The sequence below is a fragment of the Zingiber officinale genome, chromosome 4B (genome assembly GCF_018446385.1).
Source record: "Zingiber officinale cultivar Zhangliang chromosome 4B, Zo_v1.1, whole genome shotgun sequence".
Taxonomy (NCBI): domain Eukaryota; kingdom Viridiplantae; phylum Streptophyta; class Magnoliopsida; order Zingiberales; family Zingiberaceae; genus Zingiber; species Zingiber officinale.
Genome location: NC_055993.1, coordinates 117,579,712 through 117,589,623, shown reverse-complemented (window position 1 = coordinate 117,589,623; position 9,912 = coordinate 117,579,712).

Genomic DNA, 9,912 nt, shown 5'->3' with positions numbered 1-9,912 from the left:
GTTTCACTTTCCTGTATTTTTATATTAAATAATTTATTCAAAAATAAATTCCTTTTCATTACCTCTGTGCCATTGGTTCCCTCATGTAGTTCTATGAGTTTGTCCCATAGCTCTTTGGCATTTTCGTGTGGGATGACGTGATTCAGTTCCTCCTTTGTTAACCCACACTGAATTGTGTTGAGGACCTTGAAGTTAATCTGGGCCTTCTTCTTCATTTCCAGATTCCAATTTTTTGAGTCTATTGGAATTCCAGAGTTGTGGTCGACTGACGTCTTGTATCCTTTAATGACGCTGAACCATTAGTTGTAATCGGTCTTCAGATACACTTTCATCCGCCTCTTCCAGTAGGGGAAGTCGTATCCATTGAAGAGAGGAGGACAAGCAGTATTGTATCCCTCAAGTTAGGCCATTTAGCACTAAAGATAGAAAACTAAAGAAAGATACTAAGACTTGTCTTGGATTAGTAGAGTTTGAGAAGTAAAAAGAAATTTCGAAGAACTCGAGTGGTGTTGCACCAACTTTGAGTTAAAAATCGAATGAGAAGTCGTTATTTAAAAGGGTAAGTTGCACCAATTAGAATATGAGAAAACATAAATAAAAAAAAGTTTCCCCTTACTTGATTGGTTGTTGCACCAATTTAGAGCAGAACATACTCTGATACCACTTGTTGGATCGATACACACGTGAGAGGGGGGTGGATCATGTGATTTCCAAAAATTAATTTTATTATTTAACTAAAAAACATGAGTATGTGCAGTGGGAAAACAGAGAAATCAAACGATAAGTAAGAAAACCAAAACAGACACGGTTGGTTTACTTGGTTCAGAGCTTTCGACGACTCCTATTCCAAGACCCAGGTCCTACGGACCTATCGATGGGCAATCAACTAAAATACTTTTTTCGGTACCTCCAGAAAAGGAAATCGAGTACACAGAAAGAGGAAACAAGTGCAACACCCTGCACTTGTTCTTTTGCAAGTAGTAAAATGTACAAATTACAAATCGTTACCCAACTCCTTGGAAGATTGTTAGCTTAAGCTTAGTGTCGGTCGGTTCCTTGGCAACAGTCGGGTGCAGCAGCGTCGTAGCAGTGGCACAAAAGGAAGCCGGAGCAGTTGGGATCTCAAATGGACGCACAAAAGCTTGTATGGATGTTGTTTTTTGAAGATTGGTCGAATAACCCTTATAAAGGCTGTGGAAGGTACCTTCCATAAGCTTGAAGGTGCCTCTAACCTGAGAAATCTGATCCCAACTTCGCTATGCCTTATCTGCGATAAGGTCCAAAAGTTATCCTACAGAAGGCGCTTTCGGATACTATTCATCCGAAGGCTTTTTGCTCCTTTTGCCCTGCAAGTTGTGTTAGTCCAAAACTAAAATATCTATCATGCAAAATAAAGTTAGCACAGTGAAAAATAAAAAGTAGTAATTAGCTCCTATCCTCCTAGGACCAGAAACTAGTCAAGGTCTCAGATTAAGGATCCAAATGGACCTAACTTGAACCGACGTCTACTGTCCTCAATCAGGACGTGTCCTTACTTAGTCACCCTCCTCCAGTGACTTATCTCTACTTACCAACTTGCAGTCGGTTGATTGACCTCTTGACCCACCAGGTCTTTATGCCAGTTGTCCGGTCCGCAGACCCAAATGGATTTCTGCCAGTTGTCTGGTCCAGCAGATCCAACCAGTCTTCCTGTCAGATATTCGATCGGCCCGTTGACCTATCTGGACTTTGCACCAGCAATCCAATCCCGCGGACCTAGTTGGATTTCATCTTGGTGTCCGATCAGTTCTTGTATATTCGATAAAGCAATTAGATCACAAAACACCTAACTTAACTTCCTTGTCATTTATCAAAACCTGAGTTAGACCGTTAGTGCAATCTGCACTAATAGAAACTAGTTCTTATGTGTTTGTCTACCTCTCTAATTATATCCATGCCCTCGAACTTTAATTTAACCCAATATATTGAGATCAATAATTTATTGAATATGAAAATATTTGAAACTAGTTTGAGGGCATGGATATAATCAGGAGAGGTAGATAAACGCATAGAAACTAGTTTTATGTCAATCCGAGGTCGTTTGATCCATAAGCCGTTTTTTCCCAAAATTAGCTGATGAACCAAATGACATCGGATTGACATGAAACTAGATTCAATGTGTTTGACTAGTTCTCTTGATTATATCTATATTCTCAAACATCAATTTAACCAAGTATATTAAGAGTAATAATTTTTTTAATCAAAAATATTTAAAAAATTAAATTCATGTTTAAAATCGACTAATGGACCAAATGACCTCGTATTGATATGAAACAAGTTCTTATATGTTCGTCTACCTCTTCTGATTATATCCATGCTCTCCAATTTTAATTTGACTCAATATATTGAGAGTAATAATTTTTTGAACATGAATATATTTGAAAAATTCAATTCATGTTCAAAAAATCATTGTTCTCAATATTGGGTCAAATTGAAATTTGAGGGTACGAATATAATCAGGAGAGGTAGACGAACATATAAAAATTTACTTCATGTCAATCTAAGTTCATTGGGTCCATTAGCTGTTTTTGCTCAAAATCGACTAATGGATCAAACAAACTCGGATTGACATGAAACAAGTTCTTATATATTTGTCTACCTCTCCTGATTACATCAATACTCTCAAACTTCAATTTGACATAATATATTGAGAGCAATAATTTTTTAAATATGAATATATTTAAAAAATTTAATTCATGTTCAAAAAATTATTGCTATTAATATATTAGGTTAAATTGATATTTGTAGGCATAGATATAATCAAGAGAGATAGATGAATATATAAGAACTTGTTTCATATCAATTCGATATTGTTTGATCTATCAGTCGATTTTAGAAAAAATAGCTTAATGCGGATATTGCTTGAGGGCAGAGAGGGAGTAAAGAGGAAGAAGGAGGGCAGTCTGGTCATTTGGCTGGAGCAGGGTTCTTGTTTTAAGGGCGCATTGTTCATCGTGGAGAGGGGGGGTTCGGTGCTTTGAGCCGCCACGAAGAAAGGGACTGGCTTCCTCTCACACTCCTTGTCGGCATTGGCGTCGGCGATCGGCCGCCGGAGACCGGCCACTCTCCTTCTCTACCTCCTCTCCTCCGACTTCTTCGTGTCGGCGCCGCCAACGTCAGGAGGAGGGCTGCTTCGGGCTAGGTTCCGCCTTAGCCAACACAACAAGGGGTTCCGGCTCCTCCTTGGTCCTCTGCCGTGGCCGCCAAACAGATCCGCTGGCGACGACCATCTTCGGGGCCACCTCCTCCTTCCTACGACCTCGATACCTTTCGCCGCTGCCGCTAGCGCCGCATGTCGTCGACGCCGCCCAGGAGGTCGCCTCCGCTACCAGCGGTCGTCGTCGCTGTCGCAACCGCCTCTATCGGCTGCTGTCATCGCCGCCACAACCTCCGGCGGCCACCTCCAGCGACCACATCCAGTAGCCGGCTCCAACGAGCGACGTCGCTTCCGGTGGTCTTCACCGCTGTCGCAGCCGCCTCCATCGGCTGCTACCATCGCTGTCTCAGCCTCCGGCGGCCACTGCTGCCACCCCCACCATCGATTGACCTACGACCTCCATGATTTGTATTGTGCTTGTTGTGTTGTGTTCCGGCCATCGGGCCGTTGAGTTATTGGTATTGTCCGGCCTGTGTGCCGTATGTCGGTCTGTGAGCCGAGAGGGTGTTCGACCTTCGTGCCGCTATTGTACTTCGACCTTCGTGTCCCTATTCCGGCCTGTGAGCCAATACTGTGATTAGACCGCTCGTCGTCTGATAGATCCATGTCGTGTGCGTCTTGGAGCCGCAGGAGTCAGTTACTCATCTAGTGGACGTCTATCTACTCCTCACGTCCGCGGTGACTCAATCAGCGCCGCAAACCAGCTCATCCATCCATCCGAGGGCGCCCCCCCCCCCCCGGTGCCAGGGTACGTCGCCGTATTCATTTTGTACTTATTTTATTATCCTGTTATTATGTGGATGCTTATATGTTCGCGGGATCCACCTCGAGCATCGAGGTACCAGGGATCGGGGCAACCCGGTCACTGGTTGCAGGAGTTGTTGACCAGAAGACATCGGAGGACTTGGTCAACACAGGAGACATCTCATCAGCCGGGTCATGAGGATGCGATCAACCTTCCAGACACGTCATTTTGGCAGGTTCGTCTTCTCAGCTTCTTGACAGGATCAAATTGGCGCCGTCTGTGGGAAACTCACCTTGTCTGGAACGTGAAGACGGACGACCCCGAAAGTTCCGACATCCTCATGGGCTTGAGGGGTTTCGACGACTATATCTTATCCTCCTCACTCCACGGGTATTCGGGAGTCAAGAAATTGAGTCAGATCCTTTGTTGGTTGGCATGTTAGTCTTTCAGCTATATTCTCTTTCGGTCATAGAATTTATCATAGTTTCTCGAGCTAGGACTCCCGCGCCGATCGACCGAGTTTCCATCATATCCGAGCCACCGGCTCGATGTTGAAGACCCCGAGCCGGTCAGCCGGACGTATATTATCCGAGCCATCGGCTCGATGTCGAAGACCCCGTGCCGATCGACCGGGGGTATATTATCCGAGCCATCGGCTCGATATTCGAAGACCCCGTGCCGATCGGCCGGGCGTTTATTATTCGAGCCATCGGCTCGATGTTGAAGACCCCGAGCTACTCGGCCGGGCGTATATTATCCGAGCCACCGGTTCGATGTCGAAGACCCCGAGCCAGTCGGCCGGGCGTATCTTATCCGAGCCATCGACTCGATGTCGAAGACCCCGAGCCAGTCAACCGGGCGTATATTATCTGAGCCATCGGCTCGATGTCAAAGACCTCGAGCCAGTTGGCCGGACGTATATTATCCGAACCATCGGCTCGATTTCGAAGACCCCGAGCCAGTCGGTCGGGCGTATATTATCCGAGTCATCAACTCGATGTTGAAGACCCCGAGCCGATCGGCCGGGCGTATATTATCCGAGCCATCGGCTCGATGTCGAAGACCCCGAGCCAGTTGGCCGGACGTATATGATCCGAGCCATCGGCTCGATGTTGAAGGCCCCGAGCCGATCGGCCGGACGTATATTATCCGAGCCATCGGCTCGATGTCGAAGACCCCGAGCCATCGGCTCGATGTCGAAGACCCCGAGCCGATCGGCCAGGCGTATATTATCCGAGCCATCGGCTCGATGTCGAAGACCCCTTGCCGATTGGCCGGGCGTATATTATCCGAGCAATCGGCTCGATGTCGAAGACCCCGAGCCAATCAGTCGGGTGTATATTATCCGAGCCATCGGCTCGATATCGAAGACCCCGAGCCGATTGGCCAGGCGTATATTATCCGAGTCATCGGCTCAATGTTGAAGACCCCGAGCCGGTCGGCCGGGCGTATATTATCTGATTCATTGGCTCGATGTCGAAGACCCCGTGCCGATCGGTCGGGCGTATATTATCCGAGTCATCGACTCGATATTCGAAGACCCTGTGCCGATCGGTCGGGCGTATATTATCTGAGCCATCGGCTCGATGTCGAAGACCCCGAGCCAGTCGACCGGACGTATATTATCCGAGCCATCGGCTCGATGTCGAAGACCCCGAGCAGTCGGCCGAGCGTATATTATCCGAGCTATTGGCTCGATGTCGAAGACCCCGAGCTAGTCGACCGGGCGTATATTATCCGAGCCATTGGTTCGATGTCAAAGACCCCAAGTCAGTCGGCCGGGCGTATATTATCCGAGTCATTGGCTCGATGTCGAAGACCCCGAGCCAGTTGGCCGGGCGTATATTATTCGATCCACCGGCTCGATGTCGAAGACCCCGAGCCAGTCGGCGGGGCGTATCTTATCCGAGCCATCGGCTCGATGTCGAAGACCCCGATCCAATCGGTCGGGCGTATATTATCCGAGCCACCGGCTCGATGTCGAAGACCCCGAGCCAGTCGGCCGGGCGTATATTATCCGAGCCATCGGCTCAATGTCGAAGACCCCGAGCCAGTCGGCCGGGCGTATATTATCCGAGCCATCGGCTCGATTTCGAAGACCCCGAGCCAGTCGGTCGGGCGTATATTATCCGAGTCATCGACTCGATGTTGAAGACCCCGAGCCGATCGGCCGGGCGTATATTATCCGAGCCATCGGCTCGATGTCGAAGACCCCGAGCCGATCGGCCGGGCGTGTATTATCCGAGCCATCGGCTCGATGTCAAGGACCCCGTGCCGATCGGCCGGGCGTATATTATCCGAGCCATCGGCTCGATGTCGAAGACCCCGAGCCAATCGGTCGGGCGTATATTATCCGAGCCACCGGGTCGATCTCGAAGACCCCGAGCAAGTCAGGCTGGCGTATCTTATCCGAGCCATCGACTCGATGCCGAAGACCCCGAGCCAGTCAATCGGGCGTATATTATCCGAGCCATCGGCTCGATGTCGAAGACCTCGAGCCGATCGGCCGGGCGTATATTATCCGAGCCATCGGCTCGATGTTGAAGACCCCGAGCCGATCGGCCGGGCATATGTTATCCGAGCCACCGGCTTGATGTCGAAGACCCCCGAGCTAGTCGGCCGGGCGTATATTATCCGAGCCATCGACTCGATGTCGAAGACCCCGAGCCAGTCGGTCGGGTGTATATTATCCGAGCCATCGGCTCGATGTCGAAGACCCCGTGCCGATCGACCGGGCGTATATTATTTGAGTTGCAAGCTCATTGTTGAAGACCGTCGAGCGGCGACGTTAAACTCCAGAGTCGAACCGGCGACTATAAAACCTCGGCTTGAAGACCGTCGAGCGGTGACGTTAAACTCCAGAGTCGAACCCGCGACTATAAAAACCCATGCTTGAAGACCGTCGAGTGGCGACGTTAAACTCCAGAGTCGAACCCGAGACTATAAAAACCCCGACTTGAAGGCCGTCGAGCGGCGACGTTAAACTCTAGAGTCGAACCGGCAACTATAAAAACTCCGACTTGAAGACCGTCGAGCGGTGACGTTAAACTTTAGAGTCGAATCGGCGACTATAAAAACCCCGGCTTGAAGACCGTCAAGCGGCGACGTTAAACTCCAGAGTCGAATCGGCGACTATAAAAACCCTGGCTCGAAGACCGTCGCGCGGCGACGTTAAACTCTAGAGTCGAACCGGCGACTATAAAAACCCCGGCTTGAAGACCGTCGAGCGATTGTCACCTCAGATATTCTATCTCCCCCGTTCGGGGTCGAGCGATTGCCACCTCAGATATTCTATCTCCCCCGTTCGGGGTCGAGCGATTGTCACCTCATATATTCTATCTCCCCCGTTCGGGGTCGAGTGGTCTTCACTGGTCTCAGACCAGCTTATCAGATATTCTATCTCTCCTGTTCGGGGTTGAGCGATTGTTATCTCATATATTCTATCTCCCCCGTTCGGGGTCGAGTGGTCTTCACTGGTCTCAGACCAGCTTATCAGATATTCTATCTCCCTCGTTCGGGGTCGAGTAGTCTTAGTGAGCATCTATCTCCCCCGTTCAGGGTCGAGCAGTCTTCGCGAGCGTTTATCTCCCCCTTCGGGGTCGAGCAGTCTTCACGAGCGTCTATCTCCCCCGTTCGGGGTCGAGCAGTCTTCGCGAGCATTTATCTCCCCCGTTCGGGGTCGAGCAGTATTCGCGAGCGTTTATCTCCCCCGTTCGGGGTCGAGCATTCTTCACGAGCATTTATCTCCCCCGTTCGGGGTCGAGCAGTCTTCACGAGCGTTTATCTCCCCCGTTTGGGGTCAAGCAGTCTTCACGAGCATTTATCTCCCCCGTTCGGGGTCGAGCATTCTTCACTGGTCTCGGACCAGCTTCAGATATTCTATCTCCCCCGTTCGGCTCACTACTTTCACTTTCATGCGCCTTCGATTCACGGGCTACACTCCAGTTCGGTTCACACACGATGCGTCCGTTCGGTTAACGACTTTTCGTCTCTGTTCGCGTTCGATTTCACGGGCTATACTCCCGCTCAGTTTTCGGGCTCCACTCCGGCCCGGCGCTGCTTCGTCGCTCGTTCAGTATTTGCCTATACGCTCACTTGGCGTTCGACCGAGAGTTTACTTGGTAGTCGCTCGACATTATTTTTCGTCGCTCGGATGACACTCTGATAGCAACCTGATCCTTAGCCTGATTGTCCACCTAGCCACGTGCTTGCTACGCTCGACATCATTGCGGTCGTCTGGTCGACATTTTACGGTCACCATGTCGATATTTCGAGATTGCCCGATCACATTTCAGTCATTCGGCCGATGTTTTTCGGGGCTCAACCTCCATCCTTCCGATCGACTGGCCGGCCCTTTTTCGGTCGCGCGCTCAACATTATTCGCCCCACGTCTATCCACCTGATCGACATCCTTCTGATCACCCGGTCGGCATCTTCGTGGTCGTGCGCTTGGCACCATCCCACTCTGCACTACTCGATTATCGGGTCAGCATCTTATGATCGACTGGTCGTCACTTCCTCGGTCTCCCGTTCGGCATCGCCCACCCGTTCGCCCGGTTAGCATTTTATGATCGATTGGTTGTCACTTTCGTGGGCGCGCTCAGCATCGCCCATTCGCTCGATCTACTCGGTGACTATCATGTTACTTGTCGCTCGCTTGATGATGCGCCGCTTGCTCGACACTTGGCCGGTTTATCTGACTCAGTACTATTTTTGCATAGTTCGCTCAGCATCGCCACCCTCTCTCGTGCGACGCTATTATGACAGCAATCACTCGTGTCCCCTTATACGATGAGTTCAGTGATTTGACTTTGATATTGAGAGCGGTTCAACCCTTTGCGATAGACTGTCCAGTCAGTCAGACTTGCGCCCCCTTCGACTAAACTTGAAGGGGAGGCTTGTGATGCGGATATTGCTTGAGGGTAGAGAGGGAATAAAAGAGGAAGAAGGAGGGCAGTCTGATCATTTGGCTGGAGCAGGGTTCTTGTTTTAAGGGCGCACTGTTCATCGTGGAGAGGGGGGGGGGGGGTTCGGTGCTTTGAGCCGCCACGAAGAAAGGGATTGGCTTCCTCTCACACTCCTTGCCAAAACTGGCGTCGGCGATCGGCCGCTGGAGACCGGCCACTCTCCTTCTCTACCTCCTCTCCTCCGACTTCTTCGTGTCGGCGCCGCCAATGTCAGGAGGAGGGCTGCTTTGGGCTAGGTTCCGCCTCAGCCAACACAACAAGGGGTTCCGACTCTTCCTTGGTCTTCCGTCGTGGCCGCTAGACAGATCCGCCGGCGACGACCATCTTCGGGGCCACCTCCTCCTTCCTACGACCTCGATACCTTTCGCCGCTGCCGCCAGCGCCGCACGTCGTCGACGCTGCCCAGGAGGTCGCCTTCGCTACCAGCGGTCGTCGCCGCTGTCGCAGCCGCCTCTATCGGCTGCTGTCATCGCCGCCACAACCTCTGGCGGCCACCTCCAGCGGCCACATCCAGTAGCCGACTCCAACGGGCGACGCCGCTTCCGGTGGTCTTCACTGCTGTCGCAGCCGCCTCCATCGGCTGCTACCATCGCTGTCTCAGCCTTCGGCGGCCACTGCTGCCACCCCCACTATCGGTTGACCTACGACCTCCATGATTTGTATTGTGCTTGTTGTGTTGTGTTCCGGCCATCGAGCCGTTGAGTTATTGGTATTGTACGGCCTGTGTGCCATATGTCGGTCTGCGAGCCGAGAGGGTGTTCGACCTTCGTGCCGCTATTGTACTTCGACCTTCGTGTCCCTATTCTGGCCTGCGAGCCGATGCTGTGATTAGACCGCTCGTCGTCTGATAGATCCATGTCGTGTCCGGCTTGGAGCCGAAGGAGTCAGTTACTCATCTGGTGGACGTCTATCTACTCCTCACGTCCGCGGTGACTCAATCAGCGCCGCAAACCAGCTCATCCATCCATCCGAGGGCGCCCCCCGGGGCCAGGGCACGTCGCCGT